This window comes from Prinia subflava, chromosome 2 (genome assembly GCF_021018805.1).
Source record: "Prinia subflava isolate CZ2003 ecotype Zambia chromosome 2, Cam_Psub_1.2, whole genome shotgun sequence".
Classification (NCBI taxonomy): domain Eukaryota; kingdom Metazoa; phylum Chordata; class Aves; order Passeriformes; family Cisticolidae; genus Prinia; species Prinia subflava.
In genome coordinates this window covers 94,022,708-94,045,915 of record NC_086248.1, presented here as the reverse complement: position 1 = coordinate 94,045,915, position 23,208 = coordinate 94,022,708, and the positions used below count along the sequence as shown (strand labels likewise).

Genomic DNA, 23,208 nt, shown 5'->3' with positions numbered 1-23,208 from the left:
GTTAAGTCAAGTTAAATATGATCCAGTGATCTGGATGATGACTGATCAAATTAACATCTGAGTTAAACCTGAAGAGAAGACTGAAATAAAGCACACGCTGCTAGTTTCAGTTTTCAGTTTTCTCTCATTAGCTGTCCCAGGTTGTCTGGCCCAAGGTAAGGTGGATTTCTTGTTCCCCAGAGTACCAAAAATACCTGAGGAAAAGCCAAGTGACCTGCCTGAAGTAAGTGCCAGAGTAGGGTGTGAGGATTAGGACTTCAGCCAAGCTGCTGTGTAACCCATGAGCTCTTACAGCAAACTTTGGGTAGCAGCCTGCCCCCCTTGTCTTTCTAAACCTGATATGACAGGCATTGCTCAAGTGGAACTGAACCACTGACGAATCAAATCACCTGAAGGAAGGTCTGATGGTGAAAACCAGATGTTCTGATTTTTTTGGAGATGTAATCTAACCACTTAGGTAGGATTCAAAGTGGCCTGAGTCTCCTCCATAGCATCTCATTGATTTCTGTTGATATGGATTAGCATTGGAGCAGCCTCAGGCTCTTTTGCAGTACCATTTTAACTGGCTTAATCTGTTCAGAGAGTGGCCATCAGGCTTAATCTGGGACTGTGATGGATTTTTTTTGAGATTGGAGGTTTTGGCTCTCACAGAGGTCTCTGACTCCTCCTGTATCATGCAGTGTTCCAAAAGGTCATGCATTTCATAATGTGCTCCCCTGCAATCCCTGAGCTGCTGCAGGGTGTTGCCAGAGGTCACAGCTGTGAGGGTGTCAGGAGTTCCTGGCTGTCCACACACATGGCTTCCTGAACAGGCTGTGGTAAATTCAAACTGTGCCTCTTGGTAAAAATTACTGGAGCCATCCTGCTATGAATTCCAACCATAGACATCAGGGATAGTATTATGTAAAAGGATGCTATTGATATTAAAAAAAAAAAAGATATAACAACATAAAAAACCTAGATGCTAAAATTTGGTAGTTTATCATGTCTCAGGGTTTTCTTTTAACTTTCTTCTCTAATTGAAAAAGCTAAATTGATTGAAGCATTTGAGCCCTGATTTAGCTTTTAAAAAAAGAAGCAGAATCTAAAAATGGCTCAGCGAAGCAACTGAAATGCTATCACAAGCTCTTGAGATCGATAAGCTAGGGGAAAAAAAGGAAGAAGAAAAGTTTTTGAGTGACAGTGTAAAAATGGGAAATTTAAATACATCTATATCGTTGCATTTTGCTCCATTGTGGATTGCATAAAATACACTTTGGCAGTGTGTTTTCATGCAATCTAGAATGTGATCTGTTAGTAAAACTGAATTTGTGTTTATGTTCCAAATTGTAAACTACATTTATAGCAATATTTCTATATTAAGGTATTAATGCCAGAAGTGCTACCTAAGCTTAACTTTACCAATATAACTCAAAATGTAGTTTGTAGCACTATAAATAGTAACATTGATATTGACACTTACAGCAGCATCTAACTCCCTGGAAAGCTGTTTCTGATGCTAAATGAAAATGCAGGGAGCTGACAGTGTATTTATACATACCAGGGAGTACAAACAGTACTTCGTAGTTCTCATTGTTGAAATTCCTTTGTGCTAAAGGGTATTTAAATATTTAGTGGCATTGCCAAATATTCCAATTTAAAAAACAATGTTTGCATATATATTAGATACATGTTATTACTATTTATAATAATGCTAACCTCATGAATAAAAATATTAAACAACAGGCATAATGGCTGTTACCTGTTGTTGGAGACTGATCATTCATGATGGTCTTTCACTTTGTTCCTTGCCTGTTTTTATGGAGTCTTCTGGGTTTTTACTAGAGGTCTTCTCACATCTCTGAAACGTCTGGAAATTCCAACCACAGCTGTTGACTTCCCCAAACCCTCCTTTAATTGAAGGGTCTGTGATAGGGAACTACCTAATGGCTTCACCCTCCTGCTGAAGCACACACTGCAAGCTGCTGCATGCAGAACTTTCCCTTGTTTAAAGAAAGAAGGAGCAAGGAGGGGGTCATCAATTCATCAAAATCCTGATTTTGACTATTCTGAAAGTAATAAAAAGTTAATCCATTTTATTCTATACTTTTAATTTAGAATAACATCTGACAGGTTTCATTTAAAAAGATTTTAATTGACTTTGCCATTTTAGTCATTAGCTCGAAGTTGTCACTCTGGACCTCAGAAACACAAATCCAATTCCTTTTTCTTTCTTGAAGGTTTTGAGCTCTATTCTCAAGAGGAAAGCCTATGCACTATGTGTCTGAAAAGGAAAATTTCTGAAGATTGCATATAACAGTCTATCCAACATGCAACTGCTAAAAAAAGTATCTGCTGAAATGCAAAATTAATTATTCTCTGTCTTTTGCGCTGACATTTTTACTTGCAGTTTGTGGCATAAAAGGGTTTATGTAATTTTTGGCTACATTACACATGCTGAGTATGACAAGGATGATGTTTTGTGGTTTAGAGTTCTAGGTTTTATTCTGAGCACTCCTAGAGAATCACTGTTCAAATATGGACAAGTTTATTTACTATCTTGTTTTCCTCATTTCTAAATTAGCTGTGATTGTTTCCTTTGATGATACCTTACATAAGCATTATGTGTTTTGGATTAGTGTGGGCCTCATGAGAGGTGCTTCAAAGTATAAACTATTTCATCTAAGGTGGATTTGTTTATTATGTGTGCAGGATGTGAATGTGTACTTATGAATATGTTTTGTGTTAGAAGCATTCTATGCAATACGAGTTTATCTAGGTTTATGATGCATATATACTGTAGTAAAGAACATCAGGTGAAAGTCCTTTACTTGGATGATAAGTACCATGCCACAGTATTCCATTTTGAAAAGGTATTTTGTCCACTTTAACAGATGTTTAAGGTACTCACTTATGTGAGCCAAGTTAAACCCTCACAGAATATTTAGTACCCATGTCAAACTGACTTTAGGATTTTCTCATACGAGTTTTGGTCCTTGGTATATTTATTCACTGGAGATGAGTAAGCACTGAAGGATGTCCCACATTGACCTGAGATCCCCTGAGATTAAGAAATGTGAGAGGATCCTCTCTTTGTAGACCTCCTGAAGTTCCTGCACTTTTGAAGTCTTCTGCTCTGGTCAGAGCATGTTTTTTTATCTGGTGAACAACAGGGATAATTCAGAGGGGATGCTGTATGTAGTTAGGATAGTGAAGGTGAGCATGAACGAACCAGCACAAAGATCTGGAAGTATCTGTGAAGTCAGGGTTGGTTTGGCTTTTTTTTTTCTTTTTCAGTGCTCTGGTTGTGCCCAAATCCCCAAGATCTCACTGAATCCTAACCAGTTCACTTGTTATTTTAAAGGAGTGGTAAATAATTGTTCAGTTTCATCAGTTGTGATTCCTCATGATACATCTACTTAGGAGATTGGCAGCTGCTATTGTAAAGAGAGGTTGGAGCAAACGTTCCCCTTTTTCAGTCCAGATGAAAATGCCAGTGTAGAGCTCAGTTTCATAATTTTTCATAGATCTAGCTGTTGATATCTGGGATGCTACTTCAGATTTTTATATTCTGAAATTAAATTCTCCTTTTGGTCCACCCAAGCCCATGTTTGGTGTCTTTTCTCATGTGAGTTGTGGCCTTCTCAAGCTTTTCCCTGAGGAGGAGGTGACTGTAGGGTGGAAAATTTTTGTCTATTTTGGACACCAGTCAGTAAATGTTATGCCTTGTTGGAAGAGTATGTAACAATAAATGGGAAGACGGTTTACAGTTTATAGCTCTGTGCCTTTATCTGCTCAGGAAATAAGAGATTAGTATATTAAACCACACTCTGAGTATGCACCCTGATTTTAGATTATTGCACTTCTTTTTGCATTTCTATTTGCATTTCTTTTAAAATACCTTTTAAAACCATTCATAGAGTATTCATGAAACATCCTAACAAATACTCACCACAAGAACTTTCAAAAAAGTTAGGAATATGCTGTTTGGATTATCTAAGGTTTATTTTTTTTTTAAAAATTATCCCCTCTTTTGTTCTGTATTTCTTCATTTAATTAGAGGCCTCATCCTCCTCTCCCTCAGAATACTTTGCTTTTTTTCTGTCACATTTTGTGATTTACTGGCTAATTTGAACTGTAGTTTTCTTTACAGTTAAAAAAACCACTCCTATATATTTGGACTTGTGACTGTGATTAATGTATGGAAAATAAGATGGGGTTATAAAACTACAAAAGCAAGAGAAAAGGACTGGTACCTGTATGTATGGCAGCTGTGTCACAGGTCTCTTATTTATTCATCTGAATGATGTATAAATGGCAAAACTCCCATTGATTTCAGTGGGAGCAGAAGTTAACTCGAAATGAGCAGCTTTCCTGCACGTCTAATATTCTGAGGACTCAGGTGCTAATTTGCGAAGAAAGATCAACACAGATGGGAAAAGTTATGGCTTGTGGAAGAATAGCTGGTTGAAATGCAGATCCACACAGTGAGGGCCTAATCTGCTTGATGCCACATACCGACTCCAATAAAAGTCAGGGCCCTCGCAGGAATCCAAGCTAAATGCTGGTAAAAAATCTAGACAGAGGCTAAAGAAAACCCCTCACCGGTGTGAAATTGTGTGCACATGCAACCTTCCGCAGACAGGTTTGTACATATGTTTGCCTTAGAATAAAACATTAATAAAAGGAAAATGGCATCCGGGAAGACAAAGCATCCAAGGCAACCCATCTGCACTCTTGTCATATGATAGACTTGGACAAACCTAAAGCTGCCGATACAACTGCTCAAGAAGTATGCCAAGGGAGCAGATGCTACCTCTGCAAGGATATTTTCCAAAGTTTGGCATTCAGGATCTTGCAGTTACCATCCAGAGAGGAAGAGGTGAGAAGAAGTGCAATGATGTTGCCTTGGCACCTCCTGGTGTCAGCTTTCTCATTCACTTGAGTTAGGTCTTTGCAGTTCTTTCTTTCTTGTTCTGCCTAAGTAAGGCATCTGAGGTGGAAGTTAAAAAGGAAAGCAGAACACTGAAACTTGATACTACCCTTAAAATATTTATTCAAAGGCAAATTCATTAATGTATTTAGATTTATGATGCATAATCATGTTTGGGTTAGCAGAAGGCCCACACAGGTACCAGATAAATCTGTGAGATCAGAAGCCAGTGGGGATTTGGTGAGCTCAAGTGGTTGGAATAGAAGATTGTTACGGTTTTTAGAGAGCAGCCTGAAAGCAATGCCTTGGAGAAGAGCAGGTCTTACAGCACCTTTGTTCCCTCCGAAGGCTGGGGCATCCCTGCAGGGCACTGCGTGGGTGCTGGGGGAGCCAGTGTCAGTGCAGTTGGTTCTGTGAATGCCTGAGGAAGAAGAAACTGCTTTTGTGTAGACTCTTGCTCATCAGCAAGACCAGGCCATTCACAGTGAGCCATTGCAGCCTGTGCTGAGGCTGCTGTGGAACACGGTGTGGGAAATGGGGAGAAGCAGGAGCTGCTGTGGGACCACTGCAGGGCATTGTACTGGCAGGGCAAGCTGGGCTTAGTGCTCTGCCCTGTGGTCAGCACCACTCACTGCCAGTTTCAGACATTTTCCTTTAAAAAACATCCTCTGTAGAACTGCTTAAATACTTCTCATTGGTTTTGTTCCCTCTCATTACTAATTGTGAAAGGGTAACATGACAGCCAGCAATCCTGAATTCAAGTGCTCAGCCTCTTTGGTGCATTGCTTGCAGCCCAGAAAGCCAACTGCATCCTGGGCGGCATCCAGGGCAGGGTGGCTGGCAGGGTGAGGGAGAGGATTCTGCCCCACTTGCAGTACTGCATCCAGCTCTGGGGTCCTCAGCGTAGGAAGGACAGGGAGCTGCTGGAGTGAGTCCAGAGAAGAGCCACAAAAATGATCAGGGCTCTGGAGCACCCCTTCTGATGAGAAAGTTGTGGTTGTTCAGTCTGGAGAAGGTGAAGCTACAGGGAGATCTTGCAGCACATTTCAGTACTGACGGGGGCCTTTAAGGAAGATAGACAAACCTTTTAGCAGGATGTGGTGTGATGGGACAAGGAGGCTTAAAAGGAGGGTCTATTCAGTTGAGATACAAAGAATAATTTTTTTTCATTGTGGGTGGTAATAGACTGGAACAAGTTGCCTAGAGAGGTGGTAGATGCCCCATCCCTGAAAACATTCCAGATCAGATTGGATGGGGCTGTGAGCAACTTGATCAGGTTGAAGATGTCCCTGCTCATTGCAGAGGGCTTGGACTTGATGGCTTTTAAAGGTCCCTTCCAATCCAAGCTAATCTATGAGTCTATGATTCATGATCCACATTATGCTGACATTAGACCACATCTGTGAAAAGGGCCCTCTCTGAGCGGATCTGAGGAAACACAAACAAATCTGGCCAGTAATGGTCCCTGTTTCCAAAGGTTTATAGTTTCCCTCAGGCTCATGCTGATAAATAATGTTCCAGCGATTTCTCTGACATGAGAAAATACTCCTTGAGGCCACGTTCATAGTTCTTATCAAACTTACTTGGCTTTTGGACTAAGCGCACTTTTAATCACGGCCTGCCAGCAGAGGAGCAAGTAAGTGCTGACCTTTGTTTTGTTTTGGGGTTGGAGCAGGGGGAGAAGGAGGCATCCTAAACCCCAATTCCCGAGGCTCATCCCTGCTGAACCGTGACCGCCCCGCACTCTCCCCGTGCTGGAGGCAGGGCCAGAACCTTGGCTCTGGCCCCTCCAAGGAGGAGAGGCGCGTGCAAGGGAGCCTCAGCCGAGGCCCCCAGCTGCTGGCGACCACCCGAGGCCTCGGGGAAGGAGCCCCAGCTCCGGGAGGAGGCTGAACCTCTCCGCCCCGCTGCGATCACGCGCAAGAGAGCTCCGTGTTTTTGTAAAGCGCCGTTTGCCCTTTCCAGCTGCTGGACGCCACAAAAGGTCACCCAAAATGATCTAAATGCATCGTTTCCCTGGTGTGAAGGATGAAGGCAGTGCTTTTTTGTTTTGTCCTGCAAGTGTTCCCTTTGCTGTTACAGTTCCTGCAGTCGAGTGCTGTCGCTGGGGTTGGAGTCAGCCTCGCTCGCTCTCTGTCCATGCTGCAGCCTCCGGCGTGGCCAGGGTGCTGCTCGCAGCCCTGGGGGGACTCTCTCAGGTGTGGACTCTGTGTCTGACCAGGTGCAGACCCAGGGACTGAGACCTCGGTCTCATCGGCTCTACACGTCCCTGGAGCATTGCAGAAACCCCAACCAACATCTGCCACGGAGGAGGTCTTATACTGGTTTTGACAGGGTGTGTTTGACTGGGGATTAGCAGTGTCCTGAGCAGAAAACCACTGGAACCAAACCTCATTTGCTAGGATTGAAATATAGCAACCAAGGCAGCTCATCCTGGCTCATTGTTTTTATGTGTCCCTGAGTCTAAAGTCATTTTTAAAATGTGAGTGATGCAATTTCTTGCATCTTTCATTTAATATGCTGCTTGGTAAACAGTGTTTTAGATTAGTATATTTGTAATTTAAATGAAGACAATACATCAAGTCAAGTCAGAAAAGAAGGAAGAAGTTTAAGGAATGATTGATGCCTCTTTCAGTGTAATGCCCTCTTGAAAAAGAAAAAAGAAAGCATAAGGAGAGGGGAGAGGTGAGATTATTGAGGATCTATTGGGGTAAGAGAGAAAGACAGAAACTGTTGTTCATGGGCAGAAATACACTATTTTTAAAAGCACAGTCAGCTCTGATAGCTGAATCTGTTTTCTTCAAGCGCACTAATAAATTCTGCCTAATTCATTTTTTATTCTCTCTTGGGGTCTGCTTGCAGATTTGCCTCAACAAAGGAAGCATCATGTTACTTCTTTTAAATAATTGATGGCTCTTGGTCCAAGCCAGCTTGAAGGAAATTCAAAAATAGGTACTGATTGAGTAAATACCCTGCCTCCCCCTCCGCTCCCCCGCCCCCATCCCTTATTTATTTTTGCAGCCTGGGTGACTGGCAGTTGCCGATGATGTCACTCGGGTACACCCAGCACTTAGCAGCTCTGATTTCATTTATGTATTTATTTATATTTAAGAAAATGAGAAGCTGTTAATTGTAAACTCTCTGATGGAGCTAAGAGCTCTTAATAAATCATCAGCAACCTTGTGCCACAACAACCAGGTATGGACCTTAACAAGTTGATGTTGGAATTGGTACCAAGAGAGGCACTGAGGAGACCTGAGTGTATTTCACTCCCCTTGGCTGTGGGATGTGCTCTTCTCAGGGCACCCCTGGGTCAGTGTTTTACACAGTGTTGGTTGTTTGCATGCTTTGGCATGCCTCCTTTGAGAGTAGTGTGATTTCCATGGAATAAGTCATTTCTCTGGACAGCATGGATTTGCCAAAGCTCTGTGATGTCATCTGTAGGGATACACCCTTTATAATTCACCTTTTAAGTCATTCAAAAAACAGCGTGGTCCAAATTAACAATGAGAAAACCCAGAAATTTTTTTCTCCCTTTTTTTTGGCCAGGCTTTGAGAGGCAGCATGTTCTTACACCAAATACTACCACAGTAAGAACATTTTTGGTATAAAACATTGCATGGGAGAAAACAGTTGCAGAGTTCATATGTAGTGAGTTTTGCATCCATATTCTGATTTGCAGTCAACATGCCTTCATGCCTTCCCAGTTTTGATAGCAGTGAGTTAAAGGACTGAAGAAAAGTTTCTGGAAGGTGGTTTCTCTGTGAAATTGTTATCCCTCTTAGAGTTTCATTGTAAGGTATGTCCACGTTTCATGATGTTAATTATGCAATGTTGAATAAGTGATGTTCAACTATAAAAGGGACTGATAGAAAAAAATATAGGGAGCTTCAATTTTTTTTCCAAGCAGACAAGTCCTCCTACAGGTCTCAACTTGATACAATATTTTAGTGCATGAAACCAGCACTCATGAAGTAAATAAACATAAGGTCTTCTTGACCTTGCAGCCTTACGTGGGCACACATGCCATTCAGCTAAACTAGTCTAGTGTCCAATGCCTTGGAGAAATTGCCAAGTATTTCCTCTGATGCCACGCCTGTCACCCACGCTCGCGCGGCGTTCCTGGCTGCCCGCTCGCAGCGCCGCGGCCGCGGAGCAGTTTGAGCACCGACAGCCACAGCGGGACCAGGCAGGGCCCTTCCAGCCGGAGGAGCAGAGCACCATCAGGGGCATGTCCACATGAGTAGGTGCAGATGGACCAGAGCGGGCTGGACGTGGCTTGGCTCTGGTCTGGAAGCCATGGCGCTGCTTAGTGCAATGCTGTCATCGCACAAATGCTCTTATTGTTTCTTATTCGTGGTGTTAGATCTGGGAGCTCCAGTATGAAGATTGATCTGTTAGGAGTATGCCATATATTTTGTGTATTTATTGTTCTCCATCCTGTAAAGTGAGCATCATCTTCAGTAAAGTAAGCATTGTAAAGTAAGCATGGCAGACAATCTGATTTACAGAGAAAGCTTTCTTTGAGAAGTGGAGTGATGGACACAGGTCCATGTATTTCTCCTCTTCCCCTCTGGAAATGAACCTCTGGGGTGTGTGTTTAGGGGAACCAGAGCATCTAGGGAGGCAGCGTGGAGATGGGATATCAGTATTATTGTGGCATTACAATCAAGGCTGAAAGAGGGCAAAGCAAGAATGAAACTGGAAACAGTAATATCAAAAAATGCCTTCCCGAGAGAGGCATACAATTGCATATTTGGATACCTACAAAGTGCCTCTGGGTAGTTTCTCTGACCAGTGTGGTGCACAACGAGGTGTAAGGTCTTTTTCAAGTGGTCGTGAGTGCTTCTGCATTTTTATCCAAGTGCCTGCAGTGTTTGGAAACTTCTGTGTAGTGCAAAGTTTGCAAACAGGATTTAGAGATGTTCAAATTGTTTCTTTATCTGCCAGAAGAACAGGTTAAGAAATACTTTGGTGATGGGAAAAGCTTAAAACCAGCACACTAACTCACTTTGGGTGTTAATACAGTCTTTAGCCACAGAGGGAAATCTAAGCCTTGCTGAAGGCACAGCATACCCAGGTATATCTAATAGTGTGTGCTTAACTCTTGCCTGGGATCTTTTATTTAATGCAATGGCCAGGAAATTTAACCTCATGTTTTGTTTTGTTTTGTTTTTTTCTTTTGGGCTTGGATCCTGACTCGCATCACCTACATTTGTAAAGCTGGCAATTTACTGATTTATCAACGGAAAAAGCACTTAGTTGGAAAAAAGAGGAAAAACTTGTGATAAAAACACTGTGCTTTGAAATATCAGCTGCATGAGAGGATATGAGTGGGTTATTGGTGTAATAGGGACCCTTCTATCTATGAACATCATGCCATATAACAAATACCATGAGCCAAATTAGTAGCCAGTTTCTGATAGCTGAACTCCCCAGTTCTAAATGCTACTGCAAGCATTCTGTTTAGGAAGAGAAGCTAAAGGCCTCTCAAGGGTACATAGAAAATGCTGATCCTGAATGTATAAATGGACACATTTTAATCCTTAAGTTATTAATTATTTCTCATGATTAATTGTAATTATTTTATTACTACTCCAGAGCCTTGGGTCAAATTGCTCACTGAAGTCAGTAAGAAATTTGCTGAAGAATCTCTTGATTTGGTATGTTATCATTTTTATATTGAATATTGGACATTATCAGTTGCACTAAAGAGACCAACAGCTATCATGCCATCAAATTACAGGATATATTTGGGTTGCAGGCGTAACTCCATTTCTTTCAGTGTCATCAGATATAACTGTAAATTTAATGCACAAAAGGAAGGGGAAATAATCCCTTCACCCACAAAGACATAAATTAAATGTTACCCCACGCTAAAAAAATGTAACCTTAAATGAACCTTGAGTTAAGGAAAATTCAGTGCATACATTCAGGGTATATGCTCTGTTCTAGGGGATGGCAAGTACTTTCAGATTAGTCTGAATTTTTGAGGATTTTCTAGTGGGAATGCTGGGTACCGCCCCTCCCTCTGGCCAGCTCTACCTTCCCAATGCCTCTCTCCCCTCAAGTAACCAGAAGAATCTTTTTCTTCTGAACATACAGCTTGTAATATACATAAAAGCAGAGTTTGCTTTGATCCTGACAGCAAAACGTTTATTTTTAAACTGGAACTGGGCTGTTGTCCAGCAATGCTCTTTCCTTTGCATCATGCCCTGCGTTTCAGCTCCGCAGCCTGCCTGGGTGCAGCTGGACCTGCTGCAAGAGGGACCTGGCGTGATGGGTCCTGCTGAGCTCGCTCCCTCCCTCTCCCCCCATTCCTCCTTCTCCTCTCGTTTTGAAATTCAAATTGAATGCAATTTTCAGCTCATTTGAGCCAGAATATACTCTTGCTGAGCTTCAGTGGCTCTTAAATTCAAACTCGAAGGAGAAAACAGATATCATCTGTCACCGAGGGTGGGAAAGGGTGTCCTCCCCACATTTTATTCATGGGAGACAAGGCTTCACTGACTAATTCCAGTCTTTCTGACTAATCACTCACTGGCAAACTAATCAGCTAATCGATGCGACTGGTTTCTTGCAGTTTGGTCTCTTCTTGCAGGTTTTTTTTATTATTATTTCTCCAGCCTATTTAGTATTTATATTTAAAGTCCTAGAAGTGTCCTAGCTGAAACGCCTGTGTCCGCATTTGACTGTACCTGCTCGTTTCTCATTGTCCCCATCACGGACTATTCCCTTTACAGAACTACAGATGAAAATGCCCCAAATTGGACAGCTGGCAGAGAAGGGGCAAGGGATGAGACATTTTCAAAAGAAGCTTAAAAATAGAAAGGAGCAAAGGGAGAAAAAACTGTTAAATCATTAGGTGTTGTTAAGCCAGCAGGTTTGGGACAAGGTGCATGTATAGGGTACATACCATAGCTACTTATTCTATAAAACCTCTTTAAAATGTGTGGCAATATCTCGTGGGTCATCTGGTCGGAGTCCTGCTTAAAAGTAGAGAAGAAATACGACTCAGTGTTTTTTTCCTTACTGCTTTATGTTTTTTTTCTAGTATTATTTTTGAAATAGAAAAAGATTCTTGCAAAGAAGTCCAGCTCCTGCTTTTATTGTACTGCTTTCCAAACTTCTCTTTCATTTGGTGAAAGCAGCGTTGGTTTGGAGATTGACAACTACCTTCAAAGGGAAATGTTGCAAGAAACAGCAATTTGGTAGGTGTAAGGGCAAAACTAAAGTACAATCTGTGCTAGTAGAGAAAATAGGTTGCTTAATCTAACAGCATGATAGCATTTTAATGCTGCTCTGAGCAACGTCAGCTTGCCACTGGCAAAAATCCACAACCTGAATTTTTGTTGTAACAAAATCTACATGCCATAAAGGACATCATAAATAGACGGGACATCTGCAAATGGTGAGAACATATTAAAGTCAGACTGGAAAGAATATCAAACACCATGCTGGTCCCTTAATTGTTTTATATGTTCTAAAGCCTTGATATATTACTAAACCTGGCTTAAGGTTGGAAACTGCTGTTCTGGAGCTTTCTTGGTTCCTTGGTTCCTTATTCCTCATGCTGGGCGAGGGTTGGCGTACAGTCAGGGCCCCATCCTGCAAGCAGTTTTGTGTTTGGTGTGCTAACATCACCCAAACTGAAATGAAACTCTGGGGCGATATTCAGTTATCCCTTTGGTCACCTTATGTACTTCAATTTAGTGTGTGGTAATTCCTAAAATAAACCCAACCTTTTTGCTGTGGGCAGTACCAAAGCAGAGATTGTGCCTGTGCAGGCGGCGGGCCGGTTCCTGGCAGATGCCCTGCACAGAAGCCAGTGTGCTGTTATGGCAGAGCTGGGGTATTTCAGATTGCTGGGGTATTTCAGATTGCAGGGGCACTGGCAAAAAGCAGGGCTGAGGAAAGAGGGCACTCTTGGTGTGTGATGAGAGAAGCCCAAGCTCGCCTTTGGGACCGGGCCCCTTCACGCACAGGCAGCGTGGAGAGGCCTGGGTCTGGATCACAGTGGAGTGAGTTTAGAGACGTAATTGGCACACGGCTGCCGGGGTAGCAGGAATTGATTTCCAGTGGTCTTTGTGGTCATAAATGTTAGCCCTGATGCATTTACAGTTACTGAAGCAGGGGATTTTGGAATCTTTTTTTAATTAGGCAATTAAATTCAGGTTAAGCCCTGTTTCAGGCACCTCGGTGCCTCTCTGAATCTTCCCCTTTCTCTCCAGTGGCTCTGTTAGACATTGACACTGACCTGCAAAGCTGGTACTACAAGTCCTTATAAAGAAATCTGATATTCCTATGGAAGTTATGATGATATATGTAAATCAGCTGCCATATTCACACTGTCACCTCTTCAGCTGAAAAAGAAGGGCAAATCATTTCGTTGGTAGCTGCTGAAACCGTCAGCTGCACTGTCATTAATACTCTCCCCTCTTTCCTGGAAACTCAATATGTCAGCTACCTGATGTACCCTTCCTCTTCCAAGAATACATCTCTCCATTCCTTCAAATTCTTCTTGAGCTGGGACCTCCCATCTGCCAGTTTATTGTTCTTCTTCTGGCCCATTATTTTTGCCTCCCATTCTTTTTCCATAGCCTCACGTGTTTTTTTATAGAATTTTATCATGTGCTAATAACCAGAGTATCTGAGTTCTATCCATATAAATGTGATTCCTTTTTGTTTTACCCCTTCTCTTTCTTGTGGGGAAAACAGTGTGGGATAAGGAATTAGGTTTTGAATTTTTGTATTGCTGTTATATATACCTACACCTTCATGACTCTGGTCACCCTCTGCTTTTAAGGCATCCCCTGGACCATCCTGTTTGGACTTTGGTACTGGACCTTTTCCTCAGGGAGCTGCCCAAATTTCTTTTGCTGCTCTCTGAAAAGACAGTGTCTATGTGGTGCCAATTCTCTGAAGGAGGTGTTCCCAGACCCTCTCCCTAGATGCCATTACTGAACTTCTTTGTTCTACATCACTACTCTGTCTGGCTGCTTAACCCTGATCATCCGAGAGATCTTTCATGATCAATCCCCTCATCTATAATTGATCCTTCAGGGGCCACATGGCAGCTGAAGTATTTGCACACAAACTTCATACTGGGATTTGTATAATAGAAAATATTTTGCTTTGCAGAAATACAAGAGCCTTAGTAATCCAGGTGATATAAGAAGTGTTTGCCTCCTTGCTTGGGTGACTCTCCTGGATTTCAACCCCTCCCTGGTCCACCTTCCAGCCCACAGCCATCTCTCTTGGTTTATATGTGGGCCATATATGAAGCTTTTCATTCAAGAAAGAAGCAAAACTGACTATTGTCAATAGACATTGGCATCAGTGTGATTTTTACTTAAGTCTCTGCAACTCACCTTTCAGTTGTAGCAGATATTCCCATACAATTGCTTAAAAGTCACAGTTGCACCTGTAAGTTTTCCTTCCACATGAATAAACTCTTGTTCACCTCAGGAATCCCATTAGAGATTTCCTAAGAAATGACTGGATTGCAAGTTACAAAACTGAAATTGTTGCCCCATCCTGTAAAAAACCTGTTGATGTGCCTGTGTGGGTTATGCCTGTATAGGTGTGTATCCACAGAAAGAGTTATGTTGGATGATATTTCCTCAATAGCAGATTACTTGCTGCTGTTCAGAGGTCATTGGATGACCTGTAAGTTCTGCTTGATTATAATATGCTCAGTGGAGATCACAGTTTCAAGTGAATAAACAAAAGCCAACCAAACCCTGGGTGTTTGTGATGTTGGACCTATAATCAGGTTTTTGCATTTCAATTTTGTATCTACTTTTAAGAATGCGTATATTAATCCTTCCTATTGGTTCTTTATCATTCTCTATATTTTTTAAAAATATTTCTTACTTTATAGTGCTATGAGAAATTTAATAGTGTAGGATCAGAACTCTTCTCTTTGAAATTATCTTTAAAACTGGTATTGACTTTAACAGGATTAGTGGTCATGTTCGGGAGCCTGAGAAAGTGGTCTCACAGCTCACACAGCATCTGATTCCTAAATAACAAACCTCGTCAAGTCAACTATTTCCGAGTCACGCTTTGTTCCGTCCTGGCACAAGCCAGACTGGGACAACAAATTGTGTCACCAAAGAGGCATGACAGAGCCATGCCTGTATTTTCACCAGCCTTTGTATTGCCATGGCAACAATAGTTTTAATTATGGAGAGCCAAAACAGTAAGTTGTATATCAGATGGGGCTCAGCATTCCCTGTGGACAGAACTCTGATTAGCCCCTGGAGAAAAGCTCTGTATCTCGGTTTTCCTTCCAGTCTGGATTTTATTCTCTGCTTCAGCAGGCAGCTTGTTGTGTTCAGCGTGTGAACTTGGAGGCACTGCAGGCAGCTGGAGGACGGTGGCACATAGGGAGATGAAGTGGTGAAGTGACCCTCCTGTCTCAGGGGCAGCCTGGCACCGTGCTGGTTTGGGTGTTTAGGAATGGTTCTCTCACTGAAGGACTGCTCGCGGCTTCCCTCTAAACCCCTGGAGAGCTGCGGATTTGGAAAGGGCTGGTGTGAAGTGATGTCTAATAATCGGCCTTGACAATGTTCAAGATTGTGCTTAGGGGGACAAACAAGGAGCTCCACTTCAGCAGTACACATGAAAATTTGCAAAGCAGATCCACATCTACATCCAGCTGTGGGAAATAAATATGTCTGTGTGGTAGGATGCAGGTCAGGAGTGACTTTTTTACTGTGGCAAGGGTGTTGATTAAGTCATTTGTCCAAAGGGGAGTGTAAGGGTAGTGGCCAAAAGTGTGTATGTCACTCAGGAAATTCATAACAAGAGAGGAAAAACTTCATTGATGTAAATCAGTGTCTTCATATATATATAAAAATCAATTATGTGGCCTCCTAATGCTGTAATTTCCTATTTTGTTTGAATGGTGGACCTTGGTGGTTATGGTAAGGCTGCTTCTGGGCTTGTGAACTTCCTGGCAGTGTTTGAAGAGTAGTGAGGTTGGAGAAGAGATGGAACCCTGTAACTTCTGTGTGGATCTATTCTGATCATCTGTGATTCCAAGTGTATGTTTTCATGATCACAGGTCTGAGGCAGTGTCATCAGGAGATCATGGCCAGAGATCATCATATCACAGAGAATGAGAGTTGCAAGATCACACTGTTAACTAGAAATTCAGTTATTCAAATGTGGTTCCAGGATGCAGGGGGCTCAGCAAGCATGTTGGCTAATATTTAGACTTCCTGAATCTGTAATCTCACTCCTTAGAGTGTCACAACAGCTTTTTTTTACAACACACAACCCCGAGCAAGTAATTCACTGATGATTTTATTGTTGATTCATTTGTACTTCTTGAAATTTAAGAAGTCCTGCCTCTAAGATTTTCATTTTGGAATTCGAGATCATAAATTAAGCCCTCTTATGAAAGAAAATAAGAAGTTTGCTGTTGTTTTTAATAAGATTTTACGGTAAGTATGGCAACGGCGAGTCTGTCAGTCCCAGCTTTACTGCACGTGTGTAGCTCTGTGCTTTGAGACCCTTGAAATATCTGGTTTTAGGACATCAGCAGGGGGCTAATGAAAAGGCTTTGTTGATTTTAACGAATTGCAAGCCACTGTAGCCAAAATAAATATAATCTGCTTTTTGGATTAGTTGTCACACATGATTTTACCTACTAACAGTGATTAAAGAACCCTGGTGGACCAGAAGCATAGCTACTCTGGTGACTCTTGCTAAAATAGCAATAAACAGAAGTAAATAAAGTGTTAGGGCATTAGTTATCTTTAATAAACACTGACACTGCATATAATGTTTGGGAGGAGGCTTCAAAAGCCTCCATTGAGTACAGACAGCAGTGTCACTCTTTGTAGCACGGAGAACATTGGTCATTTCAGATGTCTGGAAATCATGGCATGGCCAAGCTGTGCTCCTTGTACCACTGGGCTGCTGTCCCTCCTTGAGAGGTGCCAACCCTCCTGCAGACCTCATGGAGGCCTTCATCACTCAGCCATGTTCATCCAGCAGAAGACACCAGAACCAAAGTTGAAAATATCCCAAACTAGAGGAATTACGACAGGAACATGAAGGGAGTGTTAATTCCTTGTGTAATTCTGCAACCTCTGAACCACTGTAATTCCATCCAGCTAATGAACGGAGGGCTGGTGCTGGTCTCTCTTACCTTCATCTGTGTAAGCTGATGAACAGAATTACTTGCCCCTGCTGACATCTTTTATCCCTGATATTTTCCCAGTAATCAAGGGTGGGTGTGTTTCCTGATCCCCTTCACATTTGTTGTGAAAGGCAACAATTACACTTGATGATACTGTACTATTCCTTTGGACTCATTGTTGCTTTTAATCAGTGGAGCGAAGAAACAAAACAAATGAAAACATGTTCCTCCTTACGAGAGGGAATTATTGCTGCAGTATTAAATGTTGGGAATGATTTTAGGTTCTTTCGTAGGGGGCATAACCCATTCCTGACAGTGGCTGAGAAGTGAGGAATTTCCCAAAAGCAACAAGGAGATCTAGGGCTTTGGAAATTTAAAAAAAAAAAAAGTCAAGGGATAGCAAAACATTAGAAATACTACTTTAAGGAAAGTCCTACCAAAATAGGGAGAGGGTGTGAGCTTTCTAATGAGTCTTCTACTTGTATTCATCTGTTCCTAATTGTACACCCCTGGAAGGCACATGGCACTGTTCTACGAGTTTATCTTTTATATGACAGCTACAAAACTTCAAACTCTCCAAGTAAACATCCTCAGGCTTTTTGAGAATTGTGTAACTCCTTTTTGATGTATGGAGTTAGATTCTTGTGTGGTGCTTTTGGTGAAGTCATGTAGCAGTTACAGCCCACTTCTGGCTTTATAGTCAATGGAAAAAGTACTTTGATACCGAGCTGGGGAAGGGAGTAAGACCCACCAAGGTCCCATCCTTCTCTTGGCTGGCAGTCATTAGGAGTTTGGAGACTTGCCCGATGGTGTAATTCAAGTCTTGACTGCATATCTTATTGGTTAAAAATAGGAGCCAACTCCAGCTCATCAGTTTTTGCTAAGAAACTATTGATTGTGATTAGCAAGCTTAAAAATAATTACCTTGTGTGTTCATTGCTATCTTTGGACATACTCTCATATTCCTACTGTTATAGAAAGTATTGAGCAGCACAATAGGACAATTTGATGACTAAGGTGTTACACTGAGTGGGCGGCAGAAGGGTATTGAGCACGTCTTAATTGTTCCATCTCCTGGGCATGGAACAAACACACAACACCTACACAGGGGAGAAAACTCACTGGCCTTGCTGGAAAATACAAAGTGAGCTATCCCTCATGCCCTTGTTCCCATGGGGAACAGTGTATCCAGTCCTTCCCAGTTGCAGTCATCACTTTCACCACGTCTTTGGCAGAGGCCACAAGCCCACCCAGCAGCACAGGGGTCAAACAGTGGGGAAGGGGGGATGAGTTTCACCTGGGTTTTAACACCTACTTTAAAAGCCTGGTGGTGCTGATTCATACCTGGTTGCAGTTGACCCTGAGTGGCTGACTCAGTTAATGATAACTGAAAGCCTGTCTGCCTCTGGAAGGTGTTGTTCCTTAGCAGGGACAGTTTCAGCAAGCAGATGAATTTTTGTTACTTACAGCCCTGTGTACTCAAGTGAACCAGCATCCACTTCAGTCTGCTCAAGCCTGGGCCACCTGCTGAGAGTGTGAGAAGAGCTCCCTATACCTGTCACACTCCTAATGCAGGTCAGTAGCCACTTCAGGGGGCCACCTTCTCCAGGCTTTAACTCTTGAACACCCCTGGAAAAGCTGATTTCTTGTCATGTTGTTCCTCTCTGCTGAGAGAGCCAAGGAAGAATAGCTTCTCTGTTTAAATTTGGTGTCAGAAGCTGGCTAGTGAGACTGCTGTATGCTATATCTCTGTGCATATATATAGGTATAGGTATTTTTATGCCTATGGGATTGATTTACCCTGTTCTTTAGGTTTCATATCCTCTGTGGATGTGTCAGTTCTTTCAAATCCCTGCCAGTCTGTGATGCCCAGTCCGAGTTTGCATTCTCAATTTCTATTTCTCCTAAAGGTTTACTCTGGTGTTGGTTTGGTGTGTAGCAGGTTTGCCCTTAGCAGGCGCCTTGCAGGTGCACGGCCGATAATGTGGGTTAGAGTGTCAACTATGGGATGTTTTGCAGCCAGGGCTGCTTGGTGCAGGGCTGTGCCTATCGAACGTGGTGGTCTCGTTGCACAACCAGCCAGTGGTGATGTGTGGGGCAGGGTGCAAGCTCTTCAGGCCAGCTGCAAGGCACGTGAAACTGAGCGTGTTTGCGTGGCCAGGAGAGGGATTTATTCCAGCTTTTTGTGTGTTAATGGCAGCTTTTGAAATTCAGAGCTAGAATTTACCCACGGGGAGGGAGGAAAAAATCACTTGGTAAAGTGTTTCCTGGTGCAATAGTCTAGAGATCAGCACAGGTGGGAGAGGTGAGTGCTGGGTCACACCAGAGTGACTTCCTTATGCAGATTGTGGATTTTGTCATTTGTGTTGCTTCAAGAACGTAAAAAGAATGAATCACAAGGCTTTGGTACAATTGCAAGGGAAACCGTGGGCATGTTTGCTCTGGTCTGTGTCAGAGGAGGAGATGCAGATGGACTGCAGCTGCAGCTCTGGGAAAGCAGGGCTGGAGCAGGAGCCCTGAGGGCTGGCGGAGGAGCTGGGAACCTGCTGGGGAAGGTGCAGCTCCTTTCCCCTCCTGTTCGACAAGGGATGTCACAGCAGCCCCGAGGAGGGTCTGGGCTGCATGGACAGAGAGCAGGTGATGGTTTGTGGAAAAAACTTCACTGACAGGAGTTTCTGACAGCAGCTTTATGCACTAAAGGTATTGTCATATGCTTTTTAAGACTTTCTAAGTGACTCTGAATCTGTGTGCTGCAGTAATTTCTCTATAAATATCTGTGTAAACTCTCAATAGACTTGTACATGTAAGCTATGTATTCCAAACAATTTGCTTCAAAAATATTTGGCCTGACTGAGAAAAATATTGTTGGAAGAGCTATTTCTTTCCCCTGCTGTGTTTAAAGGGGCTTAGGCTTGAGTCCTTAAATTCAGCATCCTTTATTAGCATGATTCCAGGATTCTCAAGGATTTATATAAGAGCTTGAAACATTTAAAATGTTTGTCACATTTAAAACCAAATGCTACAACTTTAAAATTTGATCTATTGGGCTGTACCAGAGGTAGAAGTGAATGTTGAATTGCTTTTCTGTGGTTTGAGTACCTTCTCCTTCACCCAGGAGACTGCAACGTATTTTTTCGTGTCTGGCTGTCTCAGATACTTACGTGGCTGCAGCTACTGCAGTTTCTGAATGTTTCACAACAGTTTGGGGAGAATATTATTACCTTACACATATCACTGCCTCATGAATACTGAGTGCCACAGATGAACTTTGACAAGGTGTTTGGTACCTTTTTTTGGAAAGAAGGGCATGATTTTAGAGCAAGTTTACTAACACATAATGAGCAACTGCAGATTTTGCACATCAGCAGGGAGTGCTGGGCTGAAACCCATCAGATCTGGGCCCTGGAGAAGCTGAGCTAGTCACAAGTCCCCCATTTACTTACTTGCCATGTGAATATAACTGTAATCCAGCCTATTGGCTATACAAGCAACTTGTGATCTTACATAGTTATTTTTTGCGTTATATTTAACACTTTTCTTGTCAGAAGCAGTGAGAAACAGGGAGAAATACTTCTGCTTGTATGCGAGCTGATGGCTTCGAGTCAACTACAGCTGCTAGCCTGGCAATAATTTGAATTGTTGCAAACACATGGAAAGAGTAAAATAGAAGGTACAGGGAAAAGAAAATAATCATCACCAGGGACATTTCTTTGGAATAATTTTATTAAAAGTTCATGTTTGAAGTGATGTCATCCTTTTCGTTCTCTGTATTTAATTGTCCTTCTGAAGCTTGGCACAGCTATTCTGATGTGCAGCAAAAATATTACATCAAAGATGAACGTTTGAATCCTGGCTAAAAAATAAAACAGAGGGTGGTGGGACACAGAGCAGGGGGGAGAACCCCCAAATGACTAAGAGTTCTTGAAAGTAAAATATAAAAGAAAATAATAATTTCTCTCCCCTGACAAATAGTTCAAAAAGTAGCCAACAGTTTGGATCTGGTATGTCACATTGCATACAAATGAAGAAACTGTCACCATCAGTTTCCTTTGAAACCTTTTGATCTTATCTTCTGTAGTAAAGGGCATGTGACTTGATCAGGGCTTCTCTTCTCTGATACATAGTCAGAGTCCTGATCTCCTCAAATATCTGTGACAGATTTCTCCACTCAGTTGATACTTTTTTTTTTTTGCCCTTTCCCTTCAGTCCCTTTGTCTGGGGTAGATATGATTTACCCTTCCCTCTCCATCTAGGAAGGCCAGTTTCCTAATTTGGCTATTTCTAGGTAATCCTGCATATTATGTCTTATTCAGTAGAAATCTTATACCTGTTTTCTCTCCATTTACCAGGCTGGCTTGTTTTTCTGGTAAGAACAGGAAAGTGGAATAATGATATTTTGTAAAAACACATTAGGCACTCAATTCTTCTGAAAAGTTGTGGGATATGTATTCTGGCAATTAATAAAGGATTGTTTTATTGGAGAGTACCTTTGAATGGAGCATTTGAATATACACAGTCAGTAGCATCAGGGGACAGCAGTGGAAGGAAAAGCTTTCTAAAGACCACTAAAACTTAAAAAGCACAGTTTTTATGAGGTATTTATATTTTTAATACAAGCTATAATAGCTAATGTGGTTTTTTTGATTAATGTTTTGATCCAGAACTAGTGAAGTGAAGGAAAAATTTCCCAAAGGGCTAAACTTTGCTACTATGGCAATTGGTGGCAAAGCTATTTTTGACTTCTCCATGGTGAGACTGCTCTGTGAGGGAGAGTTGAAATAAGAACTAGCCCTAGGAGGTCTTGCTGGACTCTTCTTTGTGGAGTAAAGGCCGGAACAAAATATCCTTGGGTCCATGCGTTGTCACTGCTGGGCTTTGCTGCCCCGTTCCTGGTGTAGGACACCCTTCTTGGTGGTGGCCACAGGGTGGTTTCTGCCCCTGCTGGGACCCTGGGAATAAGTTTGCAAAATTTGTGAGGTTTGCAGCATACACAGAAAGTTTGGGATTTTGCTTTTCTTATTCTTTTTTCTTTTTGTTTTTTTTTTTTTTTTCCTATGGAAAGTAAGCAGTGATTGAGATGTCCAGGAGTTGTTTCTACCCAAACTTGCTAATTAGAGAAAATGCTGGAGTTGCTGAGTTGAAAGCAGTGTTTAAATGGGTGAAGGTTACTGGGCAGCATTGTTTGCACAGGAGGTCAGGCTGGGTGATCTCTCTAAGCCGGCAGCCAGCTCCACCCTGGAGCATGAGGTGCAGCCTCGCAGACAGGGAATTCTCAAAGAGAAACCCGAATATTTCCAAGCTCATAGGGGCCACCATTGGCTGCCTGCTGGCCGAAGCAGGCTCTGCTCCGTTTGGTTTTCAGCTCAGCTTCTCTTGCCGGCGTGTCCCTGTTGGGGTAAGGAGCTGAGAGGGGCTGGAAGCGAGCCTGCAGCGTGCCAGCCCGTCTGGGAGGTGAGCTGGGTGAGGTGCAGCAGCGGGGCCTTGGCAGGGCTGGTGCTCAGAGCTGTTTCAGAGAGCAGGTTTGCTCTCCTGCAGTTTTAACGCCGCAGACACCTAGATGTGTTTACATGGGGAGTGTCCCTCTGCCTGCTGAGGTGGCTCGGGTCACTGTCCCCCAGAGCTGGGAAAAGGGGGCTGTTGGGCTGCTTGCACTGAAAGGCCCTTTTGGAGCCTTTGTGTAAAAGTCTGGGAGAACCAGAATATGTGGGACTGGTCCAGCAGCACATTCTCCAGTTCCTGGTTTAGAAGAGTAGGAGGGCATGTCAGGACATCCTGCAGGGCCCCAAATATGTTCTTAGGAGGGTTTGCTTCTGGGCTAGCAAGGAAAGCTAGCAAAGCTAACTTGGCTTTTTCGTCTGAAGAATCTGGCTCTTCCCATGTCTGGGCTGTTTCCTCCTCTGTTGTCTGTTGTGTGATGAGTAAGAGCTGGTGTTCAGAAGTGGTGCCTGAAGAGCGATGGGTTTGGTTGCTGAGTGGGGCTCAAGGTCCTAACAGTTGGGATCTTGGAATGCAAATAGCATCCAAAAATGGTTTTGCCTTTTATCTGTTAACACAAACACAGGTCAGATGTTTTAACTATCAACATAGGTGAAAAATCAGTCTTCCTGATGTTCCACAGGACTACCAGTTCAGTGTGTTCTGG

The 23,208-nt window shown here is 42.6% G+C and overlaps 1 protein-coding gene across 11 annotated transcripts in view; it reads left to right on the top strand.

Annotated features, from left to right (window-relative positions):
* ESRRG (estrogen related receptor gamma) overlaps nt 1–23,208 on the top strand; it is a 369,245-nt gene that overhangs the window by 72,139 nt on the left and 273,898 nt on the right. Inside the window, exon 1 of one of the 11 annotated variants that reach the window (XM_063391054.1) lies at nt 22,388–22,517. The exons of the other annotated variants lie outside the window; for them this stretch is intronic. The gene's annotated coding sequence lies outside the window, so the exon portion shown is untranslated. Of the gene's footprint in view, nt 1–22,387; nt 22,518–23,208 lie in introns of those variants that run through there. 11 annotated transcript variants of the gene reach the window in all.